This window comes from Balaenoptera borealis (genome assembly GCF_965194805.1).
Source record: "Balaenoptera borealis genome assembly, chromosome: 15".
NCBI classification, from domain to species: Eukaryota; Metazoa; Chordata; class Mammalia; order Artiodactyla; family Balaenopteridae; genus Balaenoptera; species Balaenoptera borealis.
The window spans coordinates 44373187-44394161 of NC_138871.1; the positions used below are offsets into that span (position 1 = coordinate 44373187).

Consider the following 20975-nt stretch of genomic DNA (forward strand, 5'->3'; position numbering starts at 1 on the left):
TCGGAATGCTGCCTGCTCCTAGGGTCACCACTAGGATACACATTTATGTCACCCAGGTGCCTCTTACCTGCCACCATTCTTTTCAGACACTACAGTCCTTTTTTCCCCAGAATAGGGCCTACTGAATGTGCCAAAGGTCAAGTCTCCTCTCCAGCTGCTCACCTCTTCCAGTTTTTCCCAACCTGGTCAAGTTCAGTCTTCTATTTCCCATTATGCCATGCCCTTTGAGTCACTGCACCTGGGACCACTAAAATGTGTCCTCCTTGTACTTGTATTTGAAATGAATCACTGCAGACCTTTAGTTAGTAAAAACCCACTCCCCAGCCCCATGTCAAACACGTTAATTCAGCTTGTAAAAAGCAATGGGGTGGGGCAGGGAAGCATCTGTTGATTTCATGAAGACAATGGCAGGGATTCGCAGCTAGTGTTCCTTCAGGGAGCTAATTTAGTCTGTCTTTTTGCTTATAATGATCTGTTCCTCACCCTGCCCAGTTTCTTGATTCAGGACACTATCCTTTCTAATCCACAGCAGCTGGAATCTCCTCTTCTGAGTCAGACAGACTGTAACTGACCAACCTCCATTCCCAGCATTTTCTTTCTCACGTTCATGCTGCTCATCTAACGCCCAGCCAACTTGCCAGGATATTTGTTTCCAGTGGCAAAGCTAGGAAACAAAAGACGTCTGGGCTCCAGAACAGAGTACAGCCTCGGGATCCCAAACAGAGATTATGAATTTTAATTCTCTATTGCAGCACAGATGCACCCAGGCAAGAACATTAGAAAAGACTAATCAAGGAAGAAATCAGCAGGGGGCATCCGTGCAGTGGATCGCTGACAGCACTCTCAGCTCAGCACAGCCAAGGCTAATAGCCTCCTTATATCCTCTCCACCCATTAAAGATGCCCTGAAAGCAAGCTACCCAAGAATACTGCTGCAGTTATCACCGTTACCAAATTGGCAGGCCATCTTCTCTAAGTGCACTAGGCCGAGAGCTGAGGATTTCCTGTGCACCCTTCACTCTTCCAGATGGAGTGCAGTTATAAGCGGAGTAAGAGCAGAGGTACAAGCGATAAATAATGCATGAGAACTACAGGTGCAAAAAGCTTTATTCAGACCTGCCAGGCTAATGCACGCCTAAGCCTGGCATTTGCTACAATGTGACTGGATTTGCTACTCTGTGTGTCCGAAATGGTAATGAGAATGGCAGAGTTGAGGAAGGATCTGTACCTTTGATCTGGTCCTTAGCCTCTCTCCAGCTGGTCTGTCCACTCTGCATTGCAATCCCCTCCCAGGTCTCTCCCCTCCAGACCTTTGCAATTTGCCTAGCTGATAAAATCACATTATTTCAAGGCCCATGATAAACAGAACTTGATGTGTGTGGTTAAATACACTTTATTAGTAAGACCACAAATTTCTAACCTTGCAAAGCTTTATTTGCAATTAAATTAGCTGCCTCTCCTAATTTCCAATTGTTCTCTACTCTTTAGGTTGGTGATGTCACCACAAACCATTCAAGAGATTGCTTGGACTTCAGTTGTCCTAGAAAGAGTTGAAGAAAATCTGAAAATGGAAAAGGCAGAGTAGGCTTAAAAGATTCCTTAAACTCATCAAGTCCTCAGGGAAGGCATGATATCACATATATTGGAAAGATTTTCCTCAAACATTTCTGAGTTAAGAAATTCATTTGGGCAGAAACAGAAGTAAGGATCTAAATACTTACTGAAAGCATTAATACGTGCCTTTAACCAACTGTGGAACAAGATCACTTTTTCTCCATGATGCAGCCTATCATGTGGTTGAAATGAAGGCTCTCCTGCATTTACGTTGCTTCAGGATCTGAAATTCCATGATGCTTCCTAAGCAATGGAGGCACTTGACTGGAACTTTTTCACACACCAGAACCCTCACTTCTGCAATTACCTCTGCATCAAACTCAGAGCGTTGGATATCACTTCAGTCTAGCATATTCTCTCTCCTGCTGCCATTTCTCAACCAGGGCTATTCAGTCAGCTTCAAATTATCCCCAAACAGCACAAGCTGCCATTCAGCGAGTGCACCCACAAACAAGGAAGCATCATTTTTCAACATCACATCAACCCCAGGAAGGTTCCATGGCTACGCAAGATGGCTCTAGTGCCTGAAGCATGACCTTGTAAATTTCTGCAGCCTGTATGGAATGGCACAGCCCAGGAATCATAGCTAAAACCTTTCCCAGAGATGAATACGTAGTTGATAGCAGATCACAGTGTTTCAAACATGGAACAGGTTGAAAGGTACTACCATTTTCACAGCCCTTTTTTTTTTTTTTTTTTCCTAAACAGCCCTAAACACTGCCAATGGTTGGTGCCAAGCTCCATCTACCAAGTGCCACTCAGTTTGGCCAAATGGCTGAGAGAGAATGCAGCTATGGACCCAATTCCATGCACCAACATCCAAGGCTCCCAAATCATCTCAAGTAGCAAGCTCTGACACTCACCTGAATTTAGTGAAAAAATATTTTTCCTACCGTCTACGCTATTGGAACTGACTGTGAATAGGGCATACCCTGTCCTTGAGGACTTCACAGCTTAACACAGAAAACCTACCAATGAGGAGCCACTTTCCTTGGCCCTGCACTGTGATTCCATTTGAAATATAGCATCAGTCAGTTGATTAACTCTTGCTTATTAAGTAGCTACATCACAAATGCCATAACTCTTGGCCCTAAAACTTGAACAACCACATATGCATGCTTTGGAAATAGAAAAACATACGTACATCACACAAAGGTCACACAATGGAAAACACAGACCAGTACAAAGACTGGTGTCCACAAAAACCTAAGAGAAGGATGTGTTCTTCTAAACACAGAGCTAGAGGAGAGGCACTGGCTCTCTGTTGTCCTGAATAAGTTTCCCCAACTCGTCCACACTCCACTTAACACACTGATAAGAATCCATTTCAATGAAGCAACATGGCCCGGCTTGCTTCTCACTTCCCCTGATCATTTCAGTGCCACTGTGGGAAGCATCTGTAATGTGCTCACAGACACATGTCCCCACCTCTCAACAAATAAGTATTTCCTCAGTAAATCCCACTGAGAATGCACTCCAGGAAAAGCAGTGCTTGCAAAACATCTCATGTTCATTTTTCAGAATTCAGAATGAAGTGACTAACCCCTGATATACAATAAAAATGATTAAATGCAAACACTACTGAGCCTCTGTAATAAATATTTTATATATTAATACATTTTCAAAAGTCTTATTTCATTTTTACAGCTTTTTGGTATGGCATTTTTCTATTTTAGTACATGCAATGAAATAACCTTCCATGAAAAAAGTAGGCTTTTCTGGCCCATTTTAAATAAACAAATGGATAATTATTGTGCTATTAATTTGCTATGTAAATTGTTTAAATTGCTAACTCTTTCCTCTTTCCATTATTAGAGATGGTTCAATCCTTCCCAAGGAAAATGGAAAATTCCTTTCCAATGTAAACTGTTTCCTCCTTCATGTCCAAGATAAATAATCCAGGTGCTCTCTCCTATGATTCTTTTTCAAAACAAGTCATAAACTCGTCATGCCTGCTTAATGCTCATTCAATGTCAAAATCCACCAAAATTCCCTTCCCTACTCTAGAAGCTACCACCTTGCTTTAGGAGAAAACACTGGCTAGGGACCACCTGATGCCTCCATAGAGTAATAACAGGTGCCTGGTGATGCTGCCTTCTCCTCTGACAGGCTTAATTGTGCTTTAATAGTCTCCGTTCCTTGGACCTAGAGATTATTATGCTAAGCGAAGTAAGCCGGACAGAGAAAAAACTATATCATATGATATTGCCTATATGTGGAATCTAAAAAAAAAAAAAGAATAATATAAATGAACTTATTATATAAAAAGCAGAAATAGACCCACAGACAGGGACTTCCTTGATGGTCCAGTGGGTAGGACTCCATGGTCCCAATGCAAGGGGGCCCAGGTTTGGTCCCTGGTCAGGGAAGTAGATCCCACACACATGCCACAACTAGGAGTTCGCATGCCACAACTAAGAAGTCCACATGCTGCAACGAAGATCCCGCATGCTGCAACTAAGACCCGGTGCAGCCCAAATAAATAAATAATTATTAAAAAAAATAGACCCACAGACATAGAAAACAAACTTTACCAAGGGGGAAAGGTGGGGGAGGGATAAATAAGGAGTTTGGGATTAACAGATACACACTGCTATATATAAAATAGATAACCAACAAGGACCTACTGTATAGCACAGGGAACTCTACTCAAATATTTTGTAATAACCTATAAGGGAAAAGAATCTGAAAAAGAAAATTTATATATATATATATATATATATAAAAAACTGAATCACTATGCTGTACACCTGAAACTAACAACATTGCAAATCAACTATACTTCAATAATAACAAAAAAATAGTCTCCATTCCTTGTTTTCATTTGCTGTTATGGAAAAGGGAAAGAAGAAAACTACCACATTCCAGGGACTCCTCAGTAGGTATGTTATAAACAGTTTTTATAACATCCTGGCACAGTTCAGCAAAAAATCCTTTTTTAAACTACGAATGACTCTTTGCAACAAACCTTTTATGCAGGTGCTGTGATGGTAGCCAAGGAGGCACACATGGCCATTAGACACATTTAGAAGCTTCTGTTAAGGACTTCCCTGGTGGTGCAGTGGTTAAGAATCCGCCTGCCAATGCGGGGGACACAGGTTCGAGCCCTGGTCCTGGAGGATCCCACATGCCGCGGAGCAACTAAGCCCGCGAGCTACAACTACTGAGCCCACGTTCCACAACTATTGAAGCCCATGTGCCTAGAACCCGTGCTACGCAACAAGATAAGCCACCGCAATGAGAAGACCGTGCACCGCAACAAGAGTAGCCCCTGCTCACCGCAACTAGAGAAAGCCTGCACGCAGCAACAAAGACCCAATGCAGCCAAAAATAAAGAAAGAAAGAAAGAAAGAAGTTTGTGTTAAGTGGGAAATATTAAGGAAGAGAATAAAAAGAGGCAATGAAAGCTATACCCATGAGATGCTGCCCGTGTGCTAAAGTTCCTGGTGTTATTTTCACATACAGGAAAGGAAAATTGCTGCCTGTAGATTTCACATTTTAAAAACTGCCTTCTTTTTCATTTTCAGGACTGCTTGCCTCCCTTCTCCTTATCATATATGTAAAAAAGATGTCAACACTTTACCGACTTAACTGAAAAGTGGTAGAAAACCCTGTCAGCTACATCTGCAGAATCCTGACCCAGAAATCCTCAGGCTCACAGCACCTGGGCAGCGACACTGGTGGCGTGGCACCTCCCCCCTCTCACCAGGACTTTGCCTGAAGCCAAAAGCTAGTAGGTGTGGGCGGGAGAGGGATTCCCCCAGGCACAGCCTTCTCATTCTATCCCCCAAAGAGTTTCCAGACATGAGATAATGAGGCTAAAACTCCTGGGAAGAAGTCACCACACAGACAGAAATGATCTGGAGCAAGAGTGAGTGGCAGCAGAGACCCAGTCCTCAGAGAGAGGGGTCATTTCTCTTTACTGGAGCCGGGCACTTGCCACCCACTCCGACTGCCACCCTCTGAGGGCCCTTAGGGTGGACTCCAGCAGCATCCTTTCAGAAAGAGGTCAACCTCCTTTCCATTAACCATGTGTAAGCTGAGTTTCTGCATCAGAAAGAGAGAAAAGTTATCAGCATGCAATCAATCAGTTATACTTATGGCACAGCCCATATGCAAAATCTAGCTCTCAGTAAAGAAACCAACCCATCTTGGAAGATCACAGGTTAATAAACACAAAGGAAACCTTGATTTATGTCTCACTACACAAAAGAAAACAAAATGTAGGATAAAGTTCAGAAATAATGATCTAATGCTCTTAAAAAACAAGTGTGAGGAAAAATAAATAATAACTCAATAAATATACTTGTCAAATTGACTTCTTCCTTTGAAGCTGTGAGACTATATTTAAGGGGTGGCATTTAGGGAGGTGTTTGACTTATTTATGAAAAAAAAAAAAGAAATACAACTGGTCAGTTAAAAAAATCTGGGCAGAAAAAATGTAATATCTGGCATATTCCTTCAGCAATCTGGATGTTATAAATACAATGTTCTGAATTCTACACTCTTATCAGGTAGATACATACAATTCCATACAATTCAATGACTCAAGTTTTTGCTATCACGTGTTTAGTTCTCATGACTACCAAAATCACTGCTTAATTATTACTACTGTTAACAACACCAACCCATCTGGGGTATTTTGGGTACCTAGCAATGGGAGGTACTGGCCTTGGGAAGCACCATGTACTTCTTCACAGCTAAAGCTCTCTTCAAAGCAGCAAGTCTTAGATTAGACTCAGGATCTCTCTCTTTTTTTTTTTTACTTGAAGTGTAGTTGATTTACAATGTTGTGTTAGTTTCTAGGTACAGCAAAGTGATTCAGTTATATAGATATATTCTTTTTCAAATTCTTTTACATTATAGGTTATCACAGATATTGAATATTATTCCCTGTGCTATACAGTAGGACCTTGTTGTTCATCTATTTTATATAAAGTAGTGTGCATCTGTTATCCCAAGCTCCTAATTTATCCCTCCCCCGTCCTCTTTCTTCTTTGGTAACCATAAATTTGTTTTTTATGTCTGTGAAGACTTAGGATCTTGAATGTGTGATTTTCCAGAAGTTCTCCCCTCCAGCCCAGCAATCTGGAAACACTACCCCCTTCCTTTTCATATATAAATCCCCAAGTTCTGACACTACTTAGGTAAATGTTTTATCTGTCACCATCAGTCAGTCCCTACATGATCATAGATCAAGTGACTGAAAAAGATGTGAATCCTCAGTTCTGAATAGAGTTATCTGGTTAGGATGAACAAGAAGATAAAGTAATTCCAAGAGGCCACTCCCAAACTGAGAATGTCAGTGACGAGATAACACTGGTTGTAACCATTCCTACAGAATGAAAAGCAAACTCCGTGACCTGGAAAACTGACTTGTAAGTCCCATTTCTGGTATGCCTTTGTCTTTTCTCTTCATGCAGTCCTCCAGCCTAGAACATTCCAACTGGGACATCTAGTGGGCAGCAAATAGGTCACTAACAGGCCACAGACATTGATCCCCTTCCCCACTGGAGCAGCCATCCGGTGCCCAAGGGGCCTGAGCCCTGACTCTGGTCTTCTCCAGCCTGGTCCACTCACTCCACTGTTCTGCACAAATGCTATCATTTTCTACGTGTGCCATGACATGAAAGTCTGAGTGCTGTTCTATTCCTCCATCTGGGCTTCACAGGATTATTTACTTTTAAAATATCTGGAAAAACCTACACCTATATAGGTTTGCACACTACCTCATTTTCAGCTTCTTTTTACAGATGATCTCATCAATGTTAGCCATGATGGGATGGGCTGGGAAAGAACTAAGCCAGGGACCAAAATCCACAATGCCTTTGTGGCCCCTCTGGAGGATACAGGTATAAATGCCATGTCCAAGGGAATTGTGTACCCCCGTAGACCCCTGGTAACCCAGAACAGATCACATGGAGTATTTTTCATTTTTTTGCCTCGGTTTGAAACAGGTACAAGTGACCTACAACGCTAAAAGCAGGCCAGACTAATTTCTTGCCCTGCAACCTACCTTAAATCCAACTGTTTATTCCTATCACCCTTGTCTTCCCAGGGCACTGAGAAGAGGGCTGGGGAAGGCAGAGGGGTCTGGAGCTCCCTGAGAAGGCCAAAACAGAATGGTTTAGACCAGAAGGAAATAAGAGAAGATGTGTAGCCTTTCTCAAGTTTAGAATCATGCTGCAACTCAAAATGTGCCTTTGCTGCCAAAATAAATGTTGATAATGAGGCACTGGTTTTACTAAAGAGTATGTCTCAAATTTGCCTAATCCTCTGCATCTCCACAGACATCACCCTAGTCCAACCAGCCTCTGCCATCTCTCACCTGGGCCAGCACCAGCCTCCACTGGCCTCCAAGCTTCCACTACTTCTTCTCCAAGTCTCTGTACTCAGGAGTCAGCATGAGCTTTCCAAAACTGTCATTCAGGTTATGTCATCCCCCTCCTTAAAACTCTACTTCCCATTTTTCTTTGAATAAAAGTTAAACATGGAACTCATCCATGTTTATGTCTGAATGTCTGCTGGGCCTGACATGGTCTATAGTATATTTCCAAGCTCATTTCATGCTATGCACCCATTATCCTGCAAAGCTCCAACCACAATGGGCTCTGACATCTCCTCAAATGTTCTTTCCTACTTCAAGGCTTTTGTATATACTGGTCCCTCTGATCTTCTCCCAAATTTTCAAGGGGACAGCATCTTTTCATCCTTTAAGTCTCAGCTTAAACTTCACCTACTCAGGGAGGCCTTCTCCGAGCACCCTAGCCAGGGCAGCCCCCATCCTCGTATCCCCTCTCAGCCACAGTCCCTTACCTCACATCTCTTACTCCCTGCTGTTTTCATTGTCTATTGTCTACTGATGTGTTCTTTCAACCTTTATCTCACTCATTAATGCTGTGTGTTCACTACTGTGTCCTTAGTGCCCAGCACAGTGCCTGTCTCATAGTGGAGGGTCCACCAGCACTTCAATGACTAATAAGTGAAGAGATGAGCCACGACAAGGCTGGACCCATCTGTGCATATTTGGTTGTCACTGGGCCTCTACTCAAAGATTAAGATGTCAAGATTTCCTTAATTCTCTCACTGCTCTATTTGTATTCTTCAATATTTCTCTCTGAAATACATTTTAAGTTTTCCAAGATCAGAGTTTCCCAAATTTATCATCGGTTGTGCTAATAATGTCTACCATACAACCTACACAACAATTTGACTTCTGAAAATCTTCCCTCCCCCACCCCCCCCAAAAAAAAGAATTACATGATCAAATCAATCTGGAAAACACTCCACATTTTTTTTTTTTTTGCCTTGGAAATTCACCATGCACATTAATGTATTAAAGGCTCCAAAAGAATTTCAGTAAAGAAGACTGATTATCCGTGTTTAACCCAAGACTTTCCATACTTATTTGACAACAGAACTAGTTTTTCTACCAGTACCAATTAACATCCTTAAGAACTAGTATTTCACAGGATACACTTTGGAAACAATTTTCTAGATGAATATATAGAAGATGCCAAATGTAGTTTTCTTAAGAGACATTTGCTGAGTTCAAGGTAAATATGTTGGTGATATAAATTTGAAACACTAACAAAGATAGTTAAAAGTCAATGATCTACAGACCAGAGGTTAATTATGTGATTTCAGAATTATCTACACTATTTCCTTCTTCTGTTTGTCTTCTGGACAGTTAAATGATCACCATAAGTTATGTTAACTAACTCAATCCAAAGCTGAGTAAGTCTGGAAGAATTAAGGAGCAAAATTTCACCACAGACACAAACATAATTCATTTACCCTCATTTGCCATAGCTGTGAGGCAAAGAGTCAGGTGTACTGAATCATAAACACGGAAAATGGCAAAAAGCTATTCTCTCCCCCTCCCCACCACAAATGATGAATCTTCCTAGGGTCCCCTTCTAGCAAAACCAGGAAAAAAGCACACTGAAAAATACAGAGATGTCACGTTAGTATTAGCAAAAAGTTACAACTTCAGCATCTACTTGGATTATATAGTTAATAATTAAGAACCAAAATAGCTAGAATGATAGATAATGGATTCAATTTCAGACTGATCTTTGAGTGATTATAGACAGAGAGATTGAGAACTCACTACAATTGATGTGTCAGCACCGATGCAAGAATAAGAGAAGGGAATTGGAGAAGGATGTGGCCCACAGTAGAGCAGAGCAAAGAACCAGATCACAGCAAGAAAAGGAGGTCTGGGTCAGAACCAGGATAATCACTACCCCAACCCCTCCGGGATAGGGTCTGACTGAGACCCTAGAGCCAGAAAAAGCTCTTCAACTTAATCTGTGGAAAGAAGATGGCAGAGGTGACTACTGAGAGGGCCCTTTAAGATCTGATGTGTGTCTACCTCTCCAGCTCCATCTTTCACGGTCCCCTACTGTCACCTCTGCCTTAACTCTTTTGGATTCTATATTCAAGCATCTAAACTATGTAGCTTCCCAAGCATGCCACAATCTCTCAGGCTGCTCCCTCTGCTTAGAATACCTTCCTACCACCCACATCACCCCCTCTTTGCCCAGCTAAATCCTGTTTATCTTTCCAGACTTGGCTCAGATGCCTTCCACGAGCGCCCTTCCGTTTCAGTCTAAGTTAATTGCATTTCCCAGGGCTCACACAACTATATCAGAATATCTATACTATGCTGCCTGGTCTATTTACTTGACAATTTATTGTCATGCCTATAACCCCAGTGTCTGTCACACTGAACAGTAAACAGTGATACATATAGGTAGAATGAATAAATACACGAAAAAAATCCATGCAAAAAGAGAGACAAAGGAGTGATAATGTGAAACTGAATTCAGCCACTAATCAGAAATCATGGGTCCTGGTGCTTACTGACTTACGAATCTATATACTTTCATTGGACATGCTAATTGCAGCTTAAGCAGCTCTGCCTATACTGTAACCTTGGTCTGCCTCCCAGGCCCCAGTCCCCTCCCAGTACTACTTTTATGCCACCTCTGCTTACACTGTTGAGCCACTTATTGCCATGTCAGTGAATCCCTCAGCAACTAAAGGGTCACTGTATATGGGCACAAGGTTCTCTGCACACCGACCTTTAGAAATAATTATCACTTTTCCACTACAGAGAGCAAATGCCATGCCCACTTCCCCAAGCCATCTGAACTATTAATGCAGACACTGAACTACAAATTTGCAAGGTTCATCGATTAGGAAAATGGTGTTAATTGTGGTGCTCTGGTCTTAAGATCTACAATTTCGTCATAACCAAATCTGATTTTTTTAAAAAATATTGATTTGAGGGCTTCCCTGGTGGCGCAGTGGTTGAGAATCTGCCTGTCAATGCAGGGGACACGGGTTCGAGCCCTGGTCTGGGAAGATCCCACATGCTGCGGAGCGACTGGGCCCGTGAGCCACAACTACTGAGCCTGTGCGTCTGGAGCCTGTGCTCTGCAACAAGAGAGGCCACGACAGTGAGAGGCCCGCGCACCGCGATGAAGAGTGGCCCCCGCTCTCCGCAACTAGAGAAAGCCCTCGCACAGAAACGAAGACCCAACACAGCCAAAAATAAATAAATAAATTTATTAAAAAAAATATATATATTGATTTGAATTCATTGATGGTAGGGAGAAGTGGAAACAGGGGCCCAGGAGATGAAATGTATTTCTCTAGTGGTGTGTTCTAAAATACACCACTAAACTTAGTTCTAGAAATATCATTTTCATGCCAAATTAAAGGTAAACATAATTATGTGTAATACATCAAAAGTGCCTAATTAAAACACTCTTTGAGGCTAAAATTTGCAGACAAACATAACTAATTCTAACTTATTTCATAATAATTTCATTATTGAAAAGTGTCAGTCAAAAACATTAAACTGGATTGTGTTTATAAGAAGAGCTTAAAAACTGGCAGCGACTTTCATTGTAATTCATTCCTGGTTTCCTGCTTTGGGAAATCTATAAACATCTGATTATTTTGATGCTAAAAGGGGAAAAAAAGAACAAAAGGAAATTTTAAATATGGAGAGGTAGTGAGTAACGATAAAGCCTGGTGAGTAACATGGAGCTTGCTTCAAATAAAAATGCTGGGATTGTAACCAGATATAAAACTATTCATCACGCTAATATAAAGACCTCGGTCTCCCTCAGTCCACTCCATCCCTCTGTGATGAATAATGACCATGGCATTAGCACTACCTCTCAGCAGTGGAGAGTGAATTGTCAATCAGCCCCAAAGCATTGTATTCGGAGGTGAGGCTGTTACCAGGCTCTGTAAAGGAGGGAGATAGGTCCCAAAGCTTCCCCAGAGAGCTTCTTCCATGATTCATGGCAGTTCTCTGGGGAAGAGGGAAAACCCAAAGATAACAGGGAAGGAACTTAAGAGGCCTAAAGCCCTGCACCAAATTGGGAAGAAAAGGCCACACTTCCTAAAGTAGTTCACACTTATGTGCACAGAACGTTGTGTGTTGGGTGCTACAATGTCCCATTTCTTAAAATCAGGCCTCACTACACACCTTAGCCTTCAGTTAAGACCACAGAATGGCTACACTTTGGAAAAACACCACTCCCTAAAGAAGAGTCATGCCCTAGCACTAAGAACAAAACCTAAAATAGAGCAATCCTAACAGAATAATACCAAGTCTGACAGGATCAAGAGAATCCACCAATAATTTAACTACAGGCCAGAAGAAAATCCAATCTCCTTCAAAGATGACAACATAATCCAGACTCCCTACAAGGATTGTCCCAGATGACTTATAATACAAAAATTATAAGTCATAAAAAGTAGGAAGATGTGACTCATAATAAAGAAAAATAAGCATTCAATATAAAGACACCAAGAGATGATGCAGATGTAGGAATGAGTAGACGAGATTTTAAAGTAGTTTTTATAAATATGTTCAAGGGTTTAGAGGAAAATACAGACACATGACTAAACCAAATGATAAAGAGAACCAATTCTAGTACTATAAAGTAATAAATTTAAAATTAAAAATTCACCAAATGGGCTTAATAGTCAGTTGGAGACTAAAGAATAGAGGATCTGTAAGCTTGAAGATAGATCAATAGAAATTATCTAATTTGAATAACACAGATAAAAGTATTTTAAAATATAAAAAGAACCTCAGTGAAGACAGTCTTAATGATACCAATGGTCTAACATATGCAATTGTTGGAAGAGAAGAGAAAAGAGAGAATAGGACAGGAAAATATTTAAAGAAATAATGGCTGAATATTTTCCAATTTGATTTAAAACATCTACCTACATATCCAAGCAGCTCAGTGAACCACGAACAGATAAATACAAAGAAAAATCACAACTAGCCACATGTCAAACTGCTAAAACCCAAGATACAGAGAACTGCAAAAGCAGTCAAAGAAAAACAAAGATACTACCTACAGAGGAACAATGATTCAAATTACAGTTGACTTCTCATCAGAAACAAAGACCACCAACCAACAATAAACTAACTATTTATACTGCTGGGTGGTGGGGGAAACCTGTCAAGTCATAATTCTATACCTAGTGAATATATCCTTCAAAATTGAGGGTGAAAACAAACACATCTGCAGAGAGACAAAACCTAAGAAGATTCACTTCCAGCAGACCGGCACTACAAAAAGATAGTTCTGCAGGCTGAAGGAAAAACATAACCAGCTCAATACTCACAGTACAGGAATGGAAGAAGAGCACTACAAATGGTAAGTTAGGTGGGTAAATTTAAAAGATATTAAGTTTTATTTTAACAAAGTTAAGGAAAAAAATTATTTAAAAGCAAAGTAATATCATTTCCTTGTATGGTTTATAAAGCATACAGAAGTAAAATATATGATACAACACATAAGGACAAAGAGAGTAAATGTAATTATAAAATTATAATTCTTACACTGTACAGTGTACAGTATAAATTCTGAGAATACTGATGAATTCAATATGTATAGTGTAATTCTCACAGCAATGATTTAAAAATATAAAGGATTATAGCTAAAATTTTGATTAATCTAACAGTAAATTAATCTAAATACTATATGAAATAAAAATGAAGCAAAGGGAAAAAAAGGGAGGGGGAAGGAAAACAAGATGAAAAGATGGAACAAATAGAAAACAAATTGCAAAACGTTAGACCTCAACTCAACCAGATCAAAAAAAAGTACATTAAATGGAAGAGGACTAAATACTCTATAACTGAAAAGCAGAGGCTACCAGACTAGATGAAAAGGCAAAGTCCAACTGTATGCTGCCTAAAAGGTATGAGAACAAAAAAATATACACCATGCAAATGATAGGCATAAGAAAACTGGTGTGACTATATTAACAACAAAAATATAGACTTTAAGACAAGCAGTAATACTGCAGATAAAGGATAATTCATAATGATTAAAAGGTTGACTTTTCAGGAAGATATAACAGTTATAAATACTTACATGCATAATAACAGCACTTCAAAATGAAGTAAGGGGCTTCCCTGGTGGTGCAGTGGTTGAGAATCTGCCTGCCAATGCAAGGGACACGGGTTCGAGCCCTGGTCTGGGAAGATCCCACATGCCGCGGAGCAACTAGGCCCGTGAGCCACAACTACTGAGCCTGCGCATCTGGAGCCTGTGCTCTGCAACAGGAGAGGCCGCGATACAGAGAGGCCCGCACACCGCGATGAAGAGTGGCCCCCGCTTGCCACAACTAAAGAAAGCCCTCGCACAGAAACGAAGACCCAACACAGCCAAAAATAAATTAATTAATTAATTAAAAGAAAAAAATATATATGGTATTTAATTTTAAAAAAAAATGAAGTAAGAAAAAGGTAATAGAACTAAAGGAAGAAAGACAAACCCATAATCATAGTTGAACATTCAAATATACCTCTCTCAATAATAGAACAGTAAACCAAAACTTAGTAAGGATTTAGGAGATCTGAACAACACTATCAACTAATGGACATTTAGAAACAGCTACATCCAGAAATGTCAGAATTCACATTCTTTTCAATTACAAATGGGTTACTCAAGAAAAAGCAATGTAAGTCGTAATAAATTTCAAATGCTGAAATATTAAAGAGTATGATATATAAAAACAATGGAATCATTATAAATCAGTAAGAATCCTATCTAGAAATACCCAAGTATTTAAAAGTTAAACAGTTGTAAATAACTTTTTTATCTAAAAAAAAAAAAAAATCACCAGGGAATTTGAAATTGATGAGTAACAAAAACACAATATATCAGAATGTATGGGATGCAGATAAAGCAGTGCTTAGAGGAAAATGCAGTTTTAAATACTTAGAAAAGATAAAAAGGCTTAAGACCAATTATCTAAGTTTCTTTTTTAAGGAGCTAGGGAAAGTGAAAAAAATACTAGGCCCAAAATAATTAGAAGGAAATGATAAAGATAAAAACTAATGAAGTAGACAACATAAACACTAGTAAAAAATTTAACAAAGCTAAAGGTAACTCATTTAAAAGATTAGTACAATTGATAAACCCCTAACACTGCTGATTTAAAAAAAAGAAAAATATAAATTGCAAATATCATAAAGGAAAGATGTTATAGCGCTATAGATCCTACAGATACAGCAGCCGCATAACAGAAACTTTAGAAACTTAGATGCAATAGACACATTCCATGAAAAATGCAATTACCAATATTTATTCAATAAAAACTAGCATAACTCTGATACCAAAGCCAACCAAAAAATGATTTTTAATTACATATCAAAATTCTTCATAAAGATAGACTGAAAAAATAATCTTAAAAAATCCAAACACAGCAAGATACAAGGAAAAAAAAAAAATTTCATGACCAAGTAGGGTTTGTTCCAAACACCAATTTGGTTTAACAGTCAAAAAATCAATGTAATTCACTCTAACAGAATAAAGAAAAACCATATCATAACAAGAGACACACAAAGCTTATTTGACAAAACACCCATATTTGATGAAAACTCAGGAAACTGGAATAGAAGGGCACAGCATTATAAAGACATCTACAGGGCTTCCCTGGTGGCACAGTGGTTGAGAATCTGCCTGCCAATGCAGGGGACACAGGTTCGAGCCCTGGTCTGGGAAGATCCCACATGCCACGGAGCAACTGGGCCCGTGACCCACAATTACTGAGCCTGCGCATCTGGAACCTGTGCTCCGCAACAAGAGAGGCCGCGATACTGAGAGGCCCACGCACCGCGATGAAGAGTGGCCCCCGCTTGCCACAACTAGAGAAAGCCCTCGCACAGAAACGAAGACCCAACACAGGCATAAATAAATAAATAAATAAATAAAAATTAAAAAAAAAAAAATAAAGACATCTACAAAAAGTGACAGGGGTGTGGGAACAACTGGACATGCAAATACAAAAAAGGAAAGTGAGTCTAGACTTTACACACTTCATAAAAATTAACTCAGAATGGTGCACATAGAAGAAAAACTCAATCACATTTTAAAAAAACCAAAAAAAAGAAACCCCAAAAACCCGACAGTTAACATTGTGAAACATCAAAGGCTTTCCCTCTAAGATCAAAAAGGACTCTCTCATCACTTCTATTCAACATATTATTTGAGTTCCTAGCATGGATATTAAGGCAATAAAAATAAATAATATAGATTGGAAAGTGAGATAAAAATGTCTTCATTTGTAGACAACATGATTCTTTTTTTTATACAGAAAATCTTAAATATTTTACTTAATACTACTATAAAAAGAGAATCTAATACTGTCACAGGATACAAGGTTAATATACAAGTATCAACTGTATTTCTACATACATGCAGAAAAAATGGAAAATATTTTAATACCCTTAACAATTCAATAAAAAATAAAACCTTTAGGAATACATTTTTAAAAAGATATGCAAGGCCACTGTTCTGAAAATTACAAAAAAAAAAAAAAAAACTGCTAAGAGAAATGAAAGAAGCCGAAATAAATGGGGGATAAATTGAAAGACTCTCTATTATTAAGATATATAGATTCAACACAACCCAAATCAAAATCCCATCTGGCTTTTTCTTTTGTAGAAACTAAAATGTTGTTCTGAGATATATTTGATCTCAAATGATGGAAATAATCTTAACAACAAGGACTTGGGCTATCTGATTCCAGGACTTTCTAGAAAGCTACAGTTATCAAGACAGTGTTGTATTAATATAAGAATAGACAAATATAACAGAATAGATCCACAAAAACATCTGCACATATATGGTCAACAGATCTTTAACAAAGGTGCCAGTGTAAGGTATTCAAAGAAGAAAGAATACTCTTTTCAACAAATTGTGCTGGAACCAGGATATTTATATGGGGTAGGAAGGATCTTAAATTCCTTACATGACCAAAAAAAAAAAAAATTATGACTTTAAATGGATATTAGATCTAAAAAGGTAAAACCTAAAATGATAAAAGTTCTAGTTAACAGGAAGATAACATAGAGGTTAACATTTACAATACTGGAGTAGGCAAAGTTTTCTTCGAAAGGATACAGCAAGTACAAACCCCAAATTTTTTTAATTGATACACTGAACTTCAAATTTAAGAACTCTGTTCATCTAGAAAATGACAAGCTAAAGATTGAAAAACAACTATCCACTATATATGTATCAAATATGTATATGTGACAAACGACTTGATTGCAAAATATATAAAGAGCTCCAACTCAATAAAAAGATGAACAATCCAACTTAAAAAACCCAAAATACATGAACACACACTTCATTAAAAAGAAATACAAATAGCCAACACACACAACAGAAAGTGCTCACCATCATTATTCATCACAAGAACACAAATGAAAACCACAAGGTACCATTATATACTCACCAGAATGGCTAAAATTAAAAAGCCTGAAAATACTGTTTGAGTATGTGGAGCAACTGGAACTCTCATACGCTTGATGATGTGAGTGTAAACTGGTACAACCACTTTCAGATATTATCTGGCAGTTTTTATTAAAAAATAAAAATAAAAAATTCAACATACATCTATCCTATGACCTGTAATTCCACTCCTAGGTATTATCCAGAACAAATGAAAATATATGTATACACACATAACACACACTCATATATGGCTTTATTTAAAATAATCCCGGGACTTCCCTGGTGGGGCAGTGGTTAAGAACCCGCCTGCCAATGGAGGGGACAGGGGTTCGAGCCCTGGTCCAGGAAGATCCCACATACCGCGGAGCAACTAAACCCGTGTGCCACAACTACTGAGCCTGCGCTCTAGAGCTCACGAGCCACAACTACTGAGCCCTTGTGCCACAGCTACTGAAGCCTGCATGCCTAGAGCCCGTGCTCCAGAACAAGAGAAGCCACCGTAATGAGAAGCCCACGCGCCGCAACGAAGAGTAGCCCCCGCTCGCCACAACTAGAGAAAGCCTGCATGCAGCAACGAAGACCCAATACCACCAAAAATAAATACATAAATTAATTAATTTAAAAAAATAAATAAAATAGTCCCAAACTAGAAGCAACCCAAATGCCCACCAACACCATCATGTATAAACAAGTTGTGCTATATTCATACAACTGAACACACTTTTTAGAAAATTAACTTGTGATACACGTAACATGGCTTAATTTCAAAAACACTATGTTCAGTGAAAGAATCCAGACACAAGAAGTAATACCAGATGATTCTATTTATCTGAAGCTAAGAAAAGGCAAAACTAATCTATGGTGATGTAAATAAGAACAGTAGTTGCCGAAGTGGTTTAGGGGTTGACTGTAAAGGGATACAAGGTTACCTTCCGGGATGATGGAAATGTCCTACATCTTCATTGAAGTATTGGTTACATGGACACAATGTCTGTCAAAATTCATTCACCTGTACACTCAAGATACATGCATTTTACTCTATTTAAAATTTTACCCCCAAGGGCATTGACCTTCACCAGTGATGTCAGCAGTTGTTTCAGTTAAGACAAAAATGATCTCGCCCCTTTTCCCCTAAGCCTCCTGCTTGTCCTAACACATACACTAGAGGAAAAAGGAGCCTGGAAGAGGTGAGAATAAAAAAGTAGACCCTGCCCCCCCTCCCATGCCATGCCCCTCCGATTGAATGCTGGGCACTGCTTAGAAGGATAGGAGGAAAAGGTAAGCCCAAGTATTCAGCTGGACCAGACTGCGCTGGACTCTCTTATGTACCTAGAAGTGACCAGAAACCTCATATGATCATTAAAAGACAGCAAAGAGCCATTCAACATAACATGGTTGAAGGCTGTGACTGGAGAAAAATGAGACCATTTCATTTATGTACCCAGTCCTGCGCAGACTCAAAAAAACAGTTTATGAGGAAATCATTTTCTTGATTTTCTTCCCGAAAAAGGGGAAGAGAGGAGAGTAAATACTCAAGCCATTACAGAGGGTCTAGAAACTCTGGCATGGGGGAAAGACACTACAGACACACAGGTTCTAATGACACATCTACACTGACCATTGCCTGCCCATTCCCCTGGCCAGGACTGATGTCCTGAGTTCCTGACCAAAAAAAAAAACGGCTGCCCATTGGACATCTCACTCAGGTATTTAAGTTCCCCACACTCAGTAAGTTCAAGACTGAAATTGTCATCATCTACCCCCACCTCACTTTCTCCTCCTATATCCTCAGTTGATCCAACCGGGCAGCTCCAGAGTCCTTACTAATCTTCATCAGATCCTTCCTGGACTGCTGCTTTCCCCAAATCACGCCCACCCCTGAGCTGCTGCTCTCCTAGAGTCCTAGAGTCTCCAGGCTACTGTCACCTTGATCCTTCCAAAAAGCAAATATGATTACATATTATTCCCCATCTATGATCCTTCCAAAGTGTCCTGGGGCTTCCTTCAGCATCCAAAGTCCTTGAAGATATGGGTCCTGCCTACTTCCCCAGCTGCACCTCCCATGCCTTCACACACTTCCCTAACCCCAGCCAGGCCAAGCTGTTGGAACCCGTGACCTCTCCTGAGTTACTCTCCTTGCACACTACTCTGTCAGGTATGTCCTTTCCTAATAGCTTTGTCGGAGATACTCCTGCTCATCCTTCCTAAACTCAGAGCAAGAGTCACCCCCTCTTAGAAACCCAGCAGAGGTAAGTGCCGCTCTCACTACATTATGGTGTTTCCTATGAAGAAAATACTAAACGGCAGCTCCTTAGGACAGGGGTCCTCAACCCCCAGGCCACGGGCTGGTACCGGTCTGTGGCCTGTTAGGAACTGGGCCGCACAGCAGGGGGTGAGCGGCAGGCGAGCGAGTGAAGCTTCATCTGTATTTACAGCCGCCCCCATCGCTCACATTACCGCCTGAGCTCCGCCTCCTGTCAGATCAGCAGTGGCATTAGATTCTCATAGGAGCGCAAACCCTACTGTGAACTGCACATGTGAGGGATCTAGGTTGCACGCTCGTTATGAGAATCTAATGCCTGATGATCTGAGGTGGAGCTGAGGCGGTGGTGCTAGCGCTGGGGAGCAGCTGCAAATGCAGATTATCATTAGCAGAGAGGTCTGACTGCACAGAGACCATAATAAATCAATTGCTTGCAGACTCACATCAAAACCCTATCCGTGAGTGGCAACTGACAAGCTGCATCTCACGGAGTAGACTGGACATATGCAACACACTTCGGGGGTCACTGTCTCCCATCACCCCCATCTGGTTTCAGGAAAACAAGCTCAGGGCTCCCACTGATTCTGCATTATGGTGAGTTGTATAATTATTTCATTAAATATTACAATGTAATAATAATAGAAATAAAGTGCACAATAAATGTAATGCAGTTGAATCATCCCGAAACCATCCCCCCCCACCCCACCCCCACCCAATCCGTGGAAAAACTGTCTTCCATGAAACCTTTTTGGTGCCGAAAAGGTTGGGAACCGCTGCCTTGGGAGACTCTGAGGCCACAGTCTCGAGCCTCATCTTACTCATGTTTGCATTCCCTATGCTGAGCAGAGTGTCTTGTACATAGAAAGGGCTAAAAATTTTTATCTGAGAGAATAAGTGAGAGAACCACTGAAGATATGAATTCTGTCAGGGATTCCTTCCAGAGAATGCTAAAATGTAATATAGGAAGCAATCATTATAGAGCAAGTCAAACTTTGAGTACTGCCCTATGACTTTAAAGAAGTCAGGTGAATTTTCTTATGCTTCCATGTCTCCAGTGTCAAATGGAGAGACTGGTTACATCATCTCTAAAGAATTCTTCTCAGTTCTAAAAGTCGATGGTGCTATGATTCTGTGTTAACACAGAATCAGGAAGGAAATGGGCTTAATTTAGAGCAGGAGAGATTCTAGATGGACATAAGAAAGAACCTCTTAACAAGGAAGAAAATGAGGGACATTTGGGGTTTTCTGTTCCCAGAGTTTTCAGGAGAAAAACCACCAACCACCTGCTTTAAACGGGTGCATCAT

The 20975-nt window shown here is 40.0% G+C and overlaps 1 protein-coding gene and 1 long non-coding RNA gene across 5 annotated transcripts in view; one reads left to right on the top strand and one right to left on the bottom strand.

The window, feature by feature from the left end:
- Window positions 1-20975, bottom strand: part of CCDC85A (coiled-coil domain containing 85A) — a 197272-nt gene that overhangs the window by 81808 nt on the left and 94489 nt on the right. The window lies entirely within an intron of this gene.
- Window positions 11213-20975, top strand: part of LOC309612529 — a 300182-nt gene continuing 290419 nt past the window's right edge. Inside the window, exon 1 of the long non-coding RNA XR_014235252.1 lies at window positions 11213-14373. This is a non-coding gene — a long non-coding RNA (uncharacterized lncRNA). The remainder of the gene's footprint in view (window positions 14374-20975) is intronic.